At 54.8% G+C, this 13,386-nt stretch overlaps 1 pseudogene; it reads right to left on the bottom strand.

Moving 5' to 3' along the window:
* Window positions 1-10,994, bottom strand: part of LOC135320980 (uncharacterized) — a 59,321-nt pseudogene extending 48,327 nt beyond the window's left edge.
* Between the last annotated feature and the right edge of the window lie 2,392 nt (window positions 10,995-13,386).

The raw sequence follows: 13,386 nt of genomic DNA, 5'->3' as shown, positions 1-13,386 counted from the left end.
TTGGGGCGGGGCCTGGGAGGGGCGGGGCCTTGGAAGAGAGTCGGCCTGGGGCTCCCGAAGGAGTTCCGGAGCCCTCAGTCTTGGGAGGTGCCTACCTAGAAACTCGAGGGGCTGAGGCCTCAGAGGGCTTAGAAGTTGACGGGTGTGGTCTCAGAGTGGGCGTGGCTTCCACTAGGGGGCGTGCCGCCTTGGTGACAGCAAGGCCCGGCCCCCCAGGGGGCGTGGCCTCCGAGGCACCAAAGTCTTAGAGGCTCCAAGAATCTGAATAGGGTCTCCTAAGAGACCTGGCGGGGCACTGGGCCTGAAGAAGAATAAGGCCCGGGGCGAAAGGCGGGGCTTAAAGAACCGGAGGGCCTCAGAAGGAGGAGCCTCCAGGTGAGCGGGCTCTTGGGGAGATTGGGAAGAGACCTCGGGTGGAAGCCCGACTTCAAAGAGCTCTCAGCAGAAGAGTGGAAGGCCCCCGCCACAGAACCTGACAAAGTCCCCAGTGCTTACAGGCCCCCCACCCGGACCAGCAGGAACTTGTTCACGGGCTGCTACCACTGAAGCAGGACCACGGATGTCTCCAATGCCCCACACAGGAACGGGCCCCCGGAGCTGGCGCCCTCCGCTGTGGAGGTGGGGAAGGATGGGTTAGGGTCAATCCTGTCTCCCCTGCCCCGCGCCCCCAAAGGCCACACATCTTTCCCCGGGCTCTGGACACCCTGCCTTAAATCGCAAACTTCTTCAGTGGCTAGAGTCCAAGTCATGCCCCTGGCCCCGCTCCCCTCTGCATATCCACGAGATTCTCTCTCACCCACATAGCACGCCCGGCAACCTTTGGTATCCCGGAACTTAGTGGAGACCATGTCCTTCCTACAGAACAAGGTAGACGTGAGTGGGTGGTGGGTGGGAGGTGGGGGCAGGAATCAGATATTAGAGGGGTCTGTGGATCCACTGGGGTCTCGTACCTTACAAGTAGCCGGTGGGGACTGATGTGAGCAATGGGGCTTCCTGCTCTGGCCTCTTTCCGTTCCAGCAGGCCCAGGATGCTATGAGAATACAGGTGGAGGGTCTTTCCTGCAGGGTGTGTGTATTTAGGGGAAGCAGGAATTTATAGGGCACTGCACACTCCCAGGTTTCCCCATCCCTTTCCTGGGCCCCATCCCTTTGAAATGCCCAAGCCTTTAAATCTCAAGCACCTGTATTTTTTTGCTTCTCACTTAACATATTTTAAATGCCCACGAGAGGCCAGGCAGTATGCTTGGCTCTGGTTAACAATGGTGTGGATTATAAGTACGTTCCTTACCCTAGTGGTGCCTGTAGTCACTTGAGAAACTATGGACACTTAACCAGTCAGCTGAAGTTACACATATTAAAAAAGTTTAAGAAGAAATATACCTAGAGATTCTGTAAAAGTTTCTCATCCCGGATGTGATATTAATGAGCTCACAAAACCTATCTGGCTTGGTGTTTCCTCACAAATGAGAAATTCTTTACACAAAGCGTTTGTAAAACAATGACACAAAATTTTAACCTACAGCTGACTCACACTAGTACAGTCGAGCGCTGCGTAAGGAGGTGACATATGACCATCAAGAAATGTTAGACTAAATCTCTATAGGAATGACCTCTAAAACTGGATTGAGACGTGGCAGTATTGTGAGCCCCATTTTACAGATGGGGAAACAGAGGCTTGGGAAGACAAAGTCTCTTGCCGCAAGTCCTACATTGAAAACGTGGCTGGGATTTGAATTGTGGGCTCTGTGGAAAGGGATCCTAAGTGTTTTTTTCAGCTGTGCCCAGCTAGCTCCCACCCCCTGACCCTTGACTCCTTAAGTATTGACCCCCCCACCGCAACCCATCCCAACAAACCCACAGCCAGACCTGAGAAAGACATGAGGACATTTTTGATGGAGAACACCCAGGTAGTCCGGCTAGAAGAGAGATGCAGAGCATGGAGGAGACAGCTCCTGTAAGACCCCAGCACCTCCCAATTCCAGCCTCCCAGCCTTGGCTCACCCGCGGTGCTGCCTGGCCCTCACCATCTCCAGCGTGGCCTCCTGATCATTTCGGTTCAGAATGAAAATGCCTTCCTCAGCTCCCAGGAGCAAGTGCTCGTCTTGGGGAACAGATAAGAAGATGCTGGAACCTGCCTCATCATCGAGGACCTCCCAGGCCCCCTCATCTGACCCCAAACACGGGTACTCTGTTCCCAGCCCTGACCCTCAATTCTCTACTTGCCTCCAACACTGACATTTCCAGTCCCTGTTTTCCCAAATCTGAACTCAAACCATGACCTGTCCCCTGGAGCCGGTCTCATTCTCCCCAGCCTCTGACCTCCCACGTTCTGCTGGTTCTTCCAGCTCTGACCCACAAATCCTGACCCTCTGTCTCCTCAATTCTGACCTCAACACTAAACATGCTTCCCGTAATAGCCCTCTAAATTCTATCCCCCCTTCTCACCAGTCTGTTCCCTAAATTATACTCCTATCTCAACACTGATCCTCAAATTCAGATGCCCTGACGTATAGCTTTTTCTGTCCAGTGTGACAGAAAGTAAATTCTATTACTGTTTCCTTAACATTTACCTTTCACTGACCTTGTCTCCACATCTTTGATCCCCAAATACTTTCCCTTTCGGCTACATTCTAATCCCTAAGTCTCCTGACCCCAATATGCTGATCTTAGCCTCTCTAACACTAACCTCCAACTGAGGTAAATGGGGTCCATCTGTCCCTAGGCTTGTACCCCAAACGCTGGCCTTTCTGCCTTATCTGACACTCCTGGCCTCCAAACTCTAATTTTTCTGGTTTTCACTCTCAAACTCATCTTCACTCTACCCATCTTTGATCCTTCAACCCCAACTGTCACCCCTGGCTCTGCCCCCAACACAGATCCACCACTACCCCCCCCATTAAGACCCTCCCCTTGTCCCAGCATCTGTACCTCCATTAAGGAAACTCCCCATCCCCATCAAATTCTCTGAGACTCTCCTGAATGCTCAAATTTGTTGGAGGGGTGTGTCGCGGCCGCCGTGCTGTGGATCCAGAGATGGCAGCCATTGAACAACTTTACGAGAAGGGCACATCCCTGGGTGGGCCATAGGGGCACGGCAGCAGCCCATCCAGCAGAAGATAGGAGGGGACAGGAAGGTGCCTTGGTTAAGACTCTGGAGTGCCAAGGTTCAAATCCTGCCTCTGCCTCCTCAAAGTTTTATGACCTTCGAAATCTACTTACCCCGCTGTGCCTACGTTTCCCCCATTTTTAAATGTGGGACAATATCTATCTCTGTGCTATCTATCTCCATCTGTGAAGGTATACACCATGTAAAGACATGAGGTCAGTGTCTGGCACAGAGGAGTTGCTCAACAAATGTCACCTGTCATCATTATTAGTCTTCGGCCCCGCAGCCCCAACCAGGCATCCCCAGCCCCGATCAGAGGTGTGAGTCCTCAGCACAGCTGGCCTCACCTTTCTCTTCATGTATTCCTCTTTGGGGGGCAACAGAGGGGGCTGGTCATGTTCCCGAGGTCTGGGTTCCACAGTGAAGTTTCTGAGATGGGGTGGGGAAATTCAGCCCCCAAATCACCCTCCCGACCTGCCCTAACCCCACCTCTGCCCTCCTCTTACTCCAGCCGGACTTGGTACCTGAGTGAGCGGTTAGGTAGGGGCTTCGGGAGGCTGGGGGTGGCCAAAGTTGGGGGTGCGGGGGTGAGGCCCACTGGCACAGCGGACCACTACCACTGGGCTCAGCTGCCCCTCATCCGCAGTCCCCCCAGGACCCTCGTCAGATGGAGAACGGATCTTGGTTTTGGAAACAGAGAGGGAGGGTGGGGAAATACATGAGATGATCTCCGAGAGAGGGCACCCTGCTGTCTGCCTCTGCCAGATCTGATGCTGCATCTTGGGTCTGACCCTCCCCACAATATCCGACCACCACTCCAGACTTCCCCTCTAACCGCCCCCCCCAAAAACATCAACAAACACCGGCAACTAAAGGGTGAATGCTGAGTACAGCAGGAGTTTCCGATGACCAGCTACTGATGAGTGTTCATCAGGCTAAATATTTTGAGTCCCACCCCTAGGTTCAGGGATGCCCCTTCCACATCCCAGTGGGATCATCATCCTGGTCGTCCCAGACTTCAAGGGAACTAGTGTCCTAGACTCCAGCCCTGGAGAGCTCGGTATCCCAGCATCTGTGGACCCTTGCCTCCTGGCCCCAGTCCCCCAGCTGTGGCCCAGGACCTAACTTTGGGGGGTAGAGGAGGATGTATGTCTTCTGCGAGGGTGGGGCTGTAACACACAGATGGGTTAAGTGGGGGAAGAGGGTTTTGGGAGCAAGAACTGGGGTGGGTTAGGGCTGGAAGTCTGAGCTCACGAGGGCCAGGATTTGACTCTGTCTGGGCTGGAGCTGAGGGTGAAAGGACTAATAACCATGACGATCATAGTAACAGCAACACTTGGATATCAGTGTTGACAGTGCATTAGGTCTCTGCATCATCACAGCCACCTAGTAACACAGGTCCTATGAGCTCCTGGGGGTCGGGTTCTCACTTGGTGCCGGGCATGCCGCATGGGAGCCTATTACAGATGAGATGTGTGGAATGGATCTCCCCCAGGCCTGGGTCTGATGGAGATGGGGGCCTGGGTTGACTCCTGGGGTTGAGGTTGAGTTCTGGGCCTGAGGGTCTGGAGGGGGCAGAATTCCCAGGGGCTGAGGTTCAGTGTGAGTTTGGGTGAGAAGATGAAGAAAGATGAGGGCCAGTGGTTGAGGTTTATGGCTGCAGTTGAGGTCTGGGTGTTGGAGCAACATCTAGGAGGAGCTGGGGACTGGGATGTGGCAGGGGCTCCAGGGTTGAGTTGCGGTGAGGTTAGGGGTGAAGGGTTGGTGGGGAGGAACGTGGTGGCTGGTCTCTACCAAGAGAGATGTTGGGATTTCTTCCCTGCTGGTGATTGTTTCCGCACACAGTATGAGGACCAGCTTAGCTGAGACACCCACAGCTGGCCCTTCACTCCCACTTCAAATGCCTTATGCTTAGAGCAAGCCCCTTAGTCCCCAAATCCCTCCTCCCAAGGCCGCTGGGGGAGAGGTGACCATGTGCTGTAGAAATAATGTCTGTGCTGCATCCCTGATGTTGTAATGGATCGTTGAATTTGGAGGCGGGGTCAGTAGGCATCCAGGAATTCGGCACTCCTCCCCTCACCACAGAAAACCAAGATGACAGCAGAGGCTAAAATCACGTTTATTGGGAGACACAGGCATGTCATGACCACTATATTGTGTCCACTGGGGAGGGGAGGGGGTGCAGAGACTGATTCCTAACACCCACTCCGAAACCCAGTGACTCATTCCTGGATATAGAGGCTGCTGGGGGCAGTAGATCATCTGCTGGGCGTGTCTCCACTACCACAGGCCTGGGGAAGGAAGAGAAAAATCTGTTTACTCATTCATTTGTTAATTCATTCATTCCTTCATTCATACATATATTCACAAAGTGTCTACAGAGGGTGTGCCAGCACAATGCTGGGCTTCAGCAGTGGGAGAGCAGGCAGGGCTCCTGCTGTCGAGGAGCTCAGTCTGGAGCAGCAGCCCAACATGAATCAGTGAATGACGTGAGTGCTGGGTACTAGGATGTGGCAGGGGCTCCAGGGTTGAGTTGGGGTGAGGTTAGGGGTGAAGGGTTGGTGGGGAGGAGAGTGGGGGCTGGTCTGGGAGGGTCAGGGTTAGGGTGAAGGTAGGTGTGGGTACTGAGTGTCCAGCCAGGGGTCACGGCTGAGTGGTGGAAGGAAAGCAGGGGCTGAGGTTGGGGTCATGGATGGTGGGGCTTGGTGGGGTCTGTGGCGCTCTCTAACATGTCCACGTTGTCGTAGTCATCTTCGGACTCTGACAGGTTCCTCCTGAGGAGGGACAGGCATGAGCCTCGGGCGGTCCCCACACCTATCCCAGCCCCCCTCCCACGCTGAGGGTCCCTGACCTAGGACTGCTGCTCTTGAAGCCTCCAGGGGGTTGTAAGCGAGCCTGTGGGATAGGAAAGGGTCAGCAGTGGCCCAGGGGTAGGGGAGGGCGGCGGGGCAGTGGGGAGGCATCTCACCTTGTCAGCTGTGGGTCTGGACTACATGCCTCTGAGCATCATGAACTCTATGTGCCGCCATGGGGTTTGGGGTGGGGTGGTATGCAGGTGACACACAGTGAGCTGGGGACATGGATTCGGGAATAGAAAGAATAGAACTGGGGTGTGGGTGTTGTCTGCAGCCAGGATCTTAGGACTGGAGCTGTCCCTTCAGGGGAGGGATCTTGGTTTACAGGGGTCTCATTTTGGGGTCAAGATTTGTGATCAGGGCGATGGGGGCTCAACATGGTTTTAGAGTGTTTGTTTTTAGATTCCACTTGGGTATCTGGGATCAGAACAAGGTTTCTGAGGTCTCTGGGAGTCCTGGTGGTTATAGGAAATTTTATGGGTTCCGTGTGCAGAGCGGAGAGGTAGGGGTCTCTAGAATCATTTTGTAGATGAGGTTCTCTGGGGCCTCTTGTGGGATCAGATGGTAATGGGGGGCCTCTGAGGGTCTGTTTAGAAGTGAGGAGGATCTCTGGGGTCTCTGGCAATCTGATGAGGGGATTACAAGGGTCTCCAAAGCTTAAGGATTCTCTACTGACGACAGCAGTTCGCAACTGGGATCCCCACAGAGCTGGATCGATGGGTGGATCAGATCCGCCGAGGGATGGCGGGGGGTAGCTGGGCAGAGCGGCAGCCGCGTCAGGCCCACCGGCCTCCAGCAGCCCAGTCTGGAGCCCTCGGCTCTCCCGTAACCTCTGTGCCCCCAGCTCTGTGCCAAGCCCCCCATGCTCCCTGGCTTTTCTCCTTCTAAGAGAGGCAACAAGGGGACACCCCAGGCAGGGGAGCAGCCTGAGCAAAGGTGGGGACCATCCAGTGCTTTTGTCATCCAAGCAAGGCCCACTCACCTCAGGCTCCTCATCTTCAATCTCGCCAACAGCTGCCCCCTTACCTGGGTTCCTCAGTTTGTCAAGAAGCTCTAGGATCAGGCCTCTGTTTAGCCCGGGCTGGGACAACAGTCGGTGCTGGGGGTGGGAGGAGGAGGCGGTCAGCAGACAGAGGGCTGGGCTGCAGGGAGAGGGCTGGCACAGGGGCTTGAGAACCCATCTAAGGGAATCTGGCGGTGAAGGTGCCAATAGAGGAAGAAGGCGGGGAAGTCTGGGCAGCTGCCACCTGGGGGATTCTGAGGTGTCTGAAGGGATCAGACGAATTTAGAGAAGTTGGAGAATTCCAGAGGTGTCTCGGGTGTCCCCTGGAATTCCAGAGAACCCCCAGGAATGGGTCCTGAAGCCGTTGGCAACTTGTGAGGTTTTAGAACTCAGCATATCTTGGGGGAAAGGTCTGGGGTACAATTTGGAGGGTCTTGGAAGGCGGAGCCCTGGGGATTTCAGAGGGAGCAGGGACTTTGAAAGGGCCATAGGCGTTCTGTGGAATAAAATCATCAGTGTTCTAGGGAGCCGAGGGAGGCCCTGGGGGGTTCTCACAGGGGGTGAGTTTGGGAAGGCTGCTCAGGGAGGGGAGGTTTACACTGAGCATCTTGGTGGCGCCAGGTCGTTTCTTGGCACTCTTGGTGAGGGTGACTTTGACGAAGATGTGGAAGGCAGCCGACCTTGGGAAGAAAAAGGCAAGTACTGGGGGAGGGTACAGTTCAAGTGTTAGAGCGCATGCCTAGCATGCAGGAGGCCCTAGGTTCAACCCACTCCTCTAAAAGTAAATAAATAAATAAATAAATAACCCCCCCAAAAGGCAAGTTCTGGGATGAGGAGACCAGAGACCATTCCATCAGATCATCAGCCCTGATTCTGCCCTCTCTCTCCCACCTTCCCATGACTCTCTCCTACCATTTGCCTTCTTCCTTTAGCCGAGGAGGCTGATAGCCACTCTTGGTCATGAGGAAGAGAACTCTAGAAAGCAAGGACAGAACATGGGATTCAGACTTCCCAGTGGAGGTCAGATCTCACGATGTGAGGGACCCCCGAAGGCACTGAGGTCAGCAGAGAGCAGTGAGGGACAGGAGGAGAATGAGGGGTTGGTTTTACGATGCATAGGACGCCACTTCCAGGGGATGCTGCTCATCATGTTACAGAGTTCCAGAAGTCTCATGGGAGCCTCAAGACATGACTCCCTGCATTGGGGGCTCCTGATGTGGAGTGGAGAAAATGCTTTCTGGGTTGAGGTTCTCGGGTTGGGCTCGAAGGGAGAGGGATCCCCTGTAGGGGGGTCTAGATGTGGGGATGCAGGCAGGGGGTGGTGTTCAGGGTCAGAGTCGAGTGGGATCTCTGGGACCAGGTGGACCTGTCACATCTGCCTACCTGAGAGGGTGAACGTCAAAGAGGGAAGGCTGTAGCTTGGCTAATTCCATGGCTGTGATGCCCAGTGACCAGATGTCACACAGCTCGTTGTATCCCCCCTTCAGGGCCACGGCCGCCACTTCCTTAGCCATCCTAAGGGCAGAGACACTCAGAGAGCCAGGGGTGACATGATGAAGGGGATTGGAGACTCCTAGGTAGGGGGTGGGGTGACAGGAGAGAGACAGGGAGCGAGCCGGAGAATGGGACACAGAGAGAGTTGGATGCAGACACATAAAGAGGCAGAGAGACAGAAATAAAGACGGAGAGAGGTAAAGACAGAGTCAGAGATAGACTAGAAAACATAGACAGAGAGAGGCAAAGAGACAGGGAGAGCCACAGACTGAAACAGACAGAAAAGACAGCCATGGACAAATATGGAGAGACAGAGATCAGGATCAAAATCAACAGAAACACTGAGAAAAACACGTGGAGGGGAGACATGCACAGAAAGACCTAGGGAAATGGAAAACTCAAGGGAGAGCCACAGAGTACACAGATCGCTCAACAGAGAAAGGCAGAGGCAGGGCAAAAGGCAGGATGGAGATTGCCAGAGATCCATGGTGGGGAAAGCCGCAGCCCACCACCTCCAACCCCGCACAACCCCTGGCTGCCAGCCAGGCACCCCTCGCCAGTAGTGTGTCCCAATGAAAGAGAGGCATCGAGCCAGTGTGGCCCCGATCTGGGCCGATATACCAAAGTCAGCTGGAGGCAGAGGGAGAGATATACTGACCTCAGGTCCCTGTCCCCTCTGGCTCCCAGCCAGTCCCGCACCCCACCCCCACCAGCCACACTCACCCAGTCTGAACTCCCCAGGGTCGTTGATGGGGATGTTGGCTCCCTGGGGAAGAGAGGGGGGATCAGAGGCTGTGAGAGACACCCCTCCCTACTGCCAGCCCAACTCTGCCTCTGCTCCCTGGTGACACACTGCCTGAGCCCTCCAAATACCACTGCCATCTCCCAGAGGCCCCCACCCACCAAGGCTACTTTTCTGCCCCCAGATCACCTTGATGTCCCGGTGTATCTTTTTCTGTGAGTGTAGATAGGCCAGTCCCTGGGGAGGAGGGTGGAGAGGGGGGCTGTGAGTGTTCTGGTGGTGGGAGCAGGGCCCTGCCCCCACCCAAACCCACCAAGCATCGCCTCCCCCCACCCAAACCCACCAAACATCGCCTCACCTGGAGCACTTCCCGGCAGACTTAGCTGATCTGGAGCTCTGACAGGGGGCCTGTGACTGCAAAGGTCACCCCGGCATGGTGTCAGATGGGGACCAGGAAGCCTGGCCCCAGGAGCCCCTGGCTGCCACCCACACCAAGTACCACATGGGGAGGGGGTAACATGAGGGGACAAGGAATGGTCAGCAAAAGAGAGAGGCAGCGATACAGGGAACCAGAGGCCAGAGGGAGATAGATTCATTCAACCGACTACACATTTACTGTGTGCCAGGTGCCGAGGTAGGCAATGGGGTCACAGCTGTGGACATAGAGACAGAGATCCCCACCCTCGTGGAGAGAATATTCCAGTGGGGGATACGGACAGTAGACAAGAGAAATAGGAGAAAGAAACAGTATGTGAGATGCGAATAAATAGAAAAAACAAAAGCAAGAAAAGACAACAGGAAATACGTGTAGCAAGGGGTATGACGTTTCATACTGCGTGATCAGCGAAGGCAACTCTGAGAAGGTGACGGGGTTGAGGATGGGAGCATTCCCACTCAACGTGAACAAGATGAGCAAGTGCAAAGGCCCGGAGGTAGGAAAGTGCCTGGTGGGCCTGAAAAGTGGCAAAGTGGGTGGAGTGGAGAGAAGGTGTGTCAGCCTGGGGTGGTTGTGGGCGTCAGACTCCAGTGCTGTGATGCGAAATTTGGGCTTATTGTTGGAGGGAAATGGAAGGCTTGGGAGGGCTCTGAGCAGGAGGTGATGTGACTTTGTTAAAATGAGGAAAGTCAGAGGGAGACAGAGACAGGGACAGAAAATCAGAAACAGATCCAAACTGAGGCAGACATAGAGCGAGCTGGGCAGAGACCAAGAAGTGGCAAAACAGACACATTGAGAAAGAGAGATTCAGAGGGGACAATATAGACACAGACAGAGAGGGCACAGAGCAGGTCTGACAGCTGGTGATGTGAGTCACTTCCCCTCTGTGGGCCTCAGATTCCCCGCCTAGGACTTCCTAATGAATTCCTTCCTTTTCTGAGCTTTGTGGAGACTGGGAGATGGTCAGAGACAGAGGTGCACATCAGAAATCCAGAAGTGACCATCACCTTGTCTTCCTCGACCTGAGTCACTTGTACTGGTCCCTTGGGCTCTGGTGGAGAGGCGGAAGTGCAAGGTCCAATTCCACCTCATTCCCCTATACTCTGCTAGGCATCCTCTGTATCCCCAGGCAAGCAGGCTAAACCCCACCCATCACAGAGTTCCTCACACCCTCCTTCTCCCCCTCCCCGTCATCCATCTCACCAGTTATATATACCCAACGTTCTCCAGTCCCCTCTTAGTTCAGCCCGCTTCCCAGTTACGCTTCAGGCTAAGCACCGCCCAGCTACCCAGACCCAACGCCGCTAACCTGATAAGCCGCACCCCTCCCAGGACCTGTCCCACTCACCTGCGCTCATCTCGCCCCGCCAGCAGGAGAGCGCGCCGAAGCGCACGGCGTGGAAGAACACCGACTTCGCCGGCTGCCCGGGGCTCACGCCGATGCACACGGCGGGCAGCTCGGAGCCTGGCCCGGTCAGCAGTGAGAACACCGGCAGAGGCGTGGGTAGCGGGAAGAGCACCTGCTGCGGGCCGCTCGGGAAGGGGCGGACTCAGAGGAGGTTTGGGGCGGGGCCTGTGAGGGGCGGGGCCTTGGAAGAGAATCGGCCTGGGGCTCCCGAAGGATTTCCGGAGCCCTCAGTCTTGGGAGGTGCCACCTAGAAACTTGAGGGGCTGAGGCTTCAGAGGGCTTAGAAGTTGAGGGGTGTGGTCTCAGAGTGGGCGTGGCTTCCACTAGGGGGCGTGCCGCCTTGGTGACAGCAAGGCCGGGCCCCCCAGGGGGCGTGGCCTCCGAGGCACCAAAGTCTTAGAGGCTCCAAGAACCTGAATAGGGTCTCCTAAGAGACCTGGCGGGGCACAGGGCCTGAAGAAGAATTAGGCCCGGGGCGAAGGGCGGGGCTTAAAGAACCGGAGGGCCTCAGAAGGAGGAGCCTCCAGGAGAGCAGGCTCTTGGGGAGATTGGGAAGAGACCTCGGGTGGAAGCCCGACTTCAAAGAGCTCTCAGCAGAAGAGTGGAAGGCCCCCGCCACAGAACCTGACAAAGTCCCCAGTGCTTACAGGCCCCCTATCCGGACCAGCAGGAACTTGTTCACGGGCTGCTTCCACTGAAGCAGGACCACGGATGTCTCCAATGCCCCACACAGGAACGGGCCCCGGGAGCTAGCGCCCTCCTGTGTGGAGGTGGGGAAGATGGGTTAGGGTCAATCCTGTCTCCCCTGCCCCGCGCCCCCAAAGGCCACACATCTTTCCCCGGGCTCTGGACACCCTGCCTTAATTCTGCAACCCTCTTCAGTGGCTACAGTCCAAGTCATGCCCCTGGCCCCGCTCCCCTCTGAATATCCACGAGATTCTCGCTCACCCACACAGCACGCCTGGCAGCCTTTGGTATCCTGGATCTTAGTGGAGACCATGTTCTTCCTGCAGAAGAAGGTAGGCATGAGTGTGTGGTGGGTGGGGGGTAGGGGCAGGAATCAGATATTAGAGGGGTCTGTGGAACCACTGGGGTCTCGTACCTTACTAGTAGCCGGTGGGGACTGATGTGAGCAATGGGGATTCCTGCTCTGGCCTCTTTCCGTTCCAGCAGGCCCAGGATGCTATGAGAATACAGGTGGAGGGTCTTTCCTGCAGGGTGTGGGTAGGTAGGGGAAGCAGGAAGTTATAGGGAACTGCACACTCCCAGCTTTTCCCAAACCTTCCCTGGGCCCCATCCCTTTGAAATGCCCAAGCCTTTAAATCTCAAGCACCTGTATTTCTTTGCTTCTCACTTATCATATTTTAAATGCCCACGAGAGGCCAGGCAGTGTGCTTGGCTCTGGTGAACAATGGTGAGTAAAATAAGTACGTTCCTAACCCTAGTGGCGCCTGTAGTCACATGAGAAACTATGGACACTTAACCAGTCAGGTGAAGTTACACATAATACAAAAGTTTAAGAAGAAACATACCTAGAGATTCTGTAAAAGTTTCTCATCCCGGATGTGATATTAATGAGCTCAAAAATCCTATTTGGCTTGGTGTTTCCTCACAAATGAGAAATTCTTTTACACAAAGCGTTTTTAAAACAATGACACAAAATTTTAACCTACAGCTCGCTCAATCTAGTTTAGTGAAGTGTGGGATAAGGACTGTCATATGACCATCAAAGAAATGTAAAGACAAACTCATTGTAGGAATGACCTCAAAACTGACTTGAGAGGTGGCAGTATTGTGAGCCCCATTTTACAGATGAGGAAACAGAGGCTTGGGAGCCAAAGTCTCTTGCCCCAAGTCCTACATTGAAAACGTGGCTGGGATTTGAATTGTGGGCTCTGTGGAATGGGATCCTAAGTGTTCTTTCAGCTGTGCCCAGATAGCTCCCACACCCTGACCATTGACTCCTTAAGATCTGACCCACCCACTCCAACCCATACCAACCAACCTACAGCCAGACCTGAGAGAGACATGAGGACATTGTTGATGGAGTACACCAAGGTAGTCCGGCTAGAAAGAGCTGCAGAGCATTGAGGAAACAGCTCCTGTAAGACCCCAGCACCTCCCAATTCCAGCCTCCCAGCCTTGGCTCACCCGCGGTGCTGCCTGGCCCTCACCATCTCCAGCGTGGCCTCCTGATCATTTCGGTTCAGAAAGAAAATGCCTTCCTCAGCTCCCAGGTGTAAGTGCTGGTCTTGAGGAACAGATATGAAGATGCTGGGACCTGCCTCATCATCGAGGACCTCCCAGGCCCCCTCATCTGACCCCAAACACGGGTACTCTGT

This window comes from Camelus dromedarius, unplaced genomic scaffold (assembly GCF_036321535.1).
Source record: "Camelus dromedarius isolate mCamDro1 unplaced genomic scaffold, mCamDro1.pat HAP1_SCAFFOLD_45, whole genome shotgun sequence".
NCBI lineage: Eukaryota > Metazoa > Chordata > Mammalia > Artiodactyla > Camelidae > Camelus > Camelus dromedarius.
The sequence above is the reverse complement of the archived record's forward strand: the minus strand, read 5'-3'. Positions and strand labels throughout refer to the sequence as shown.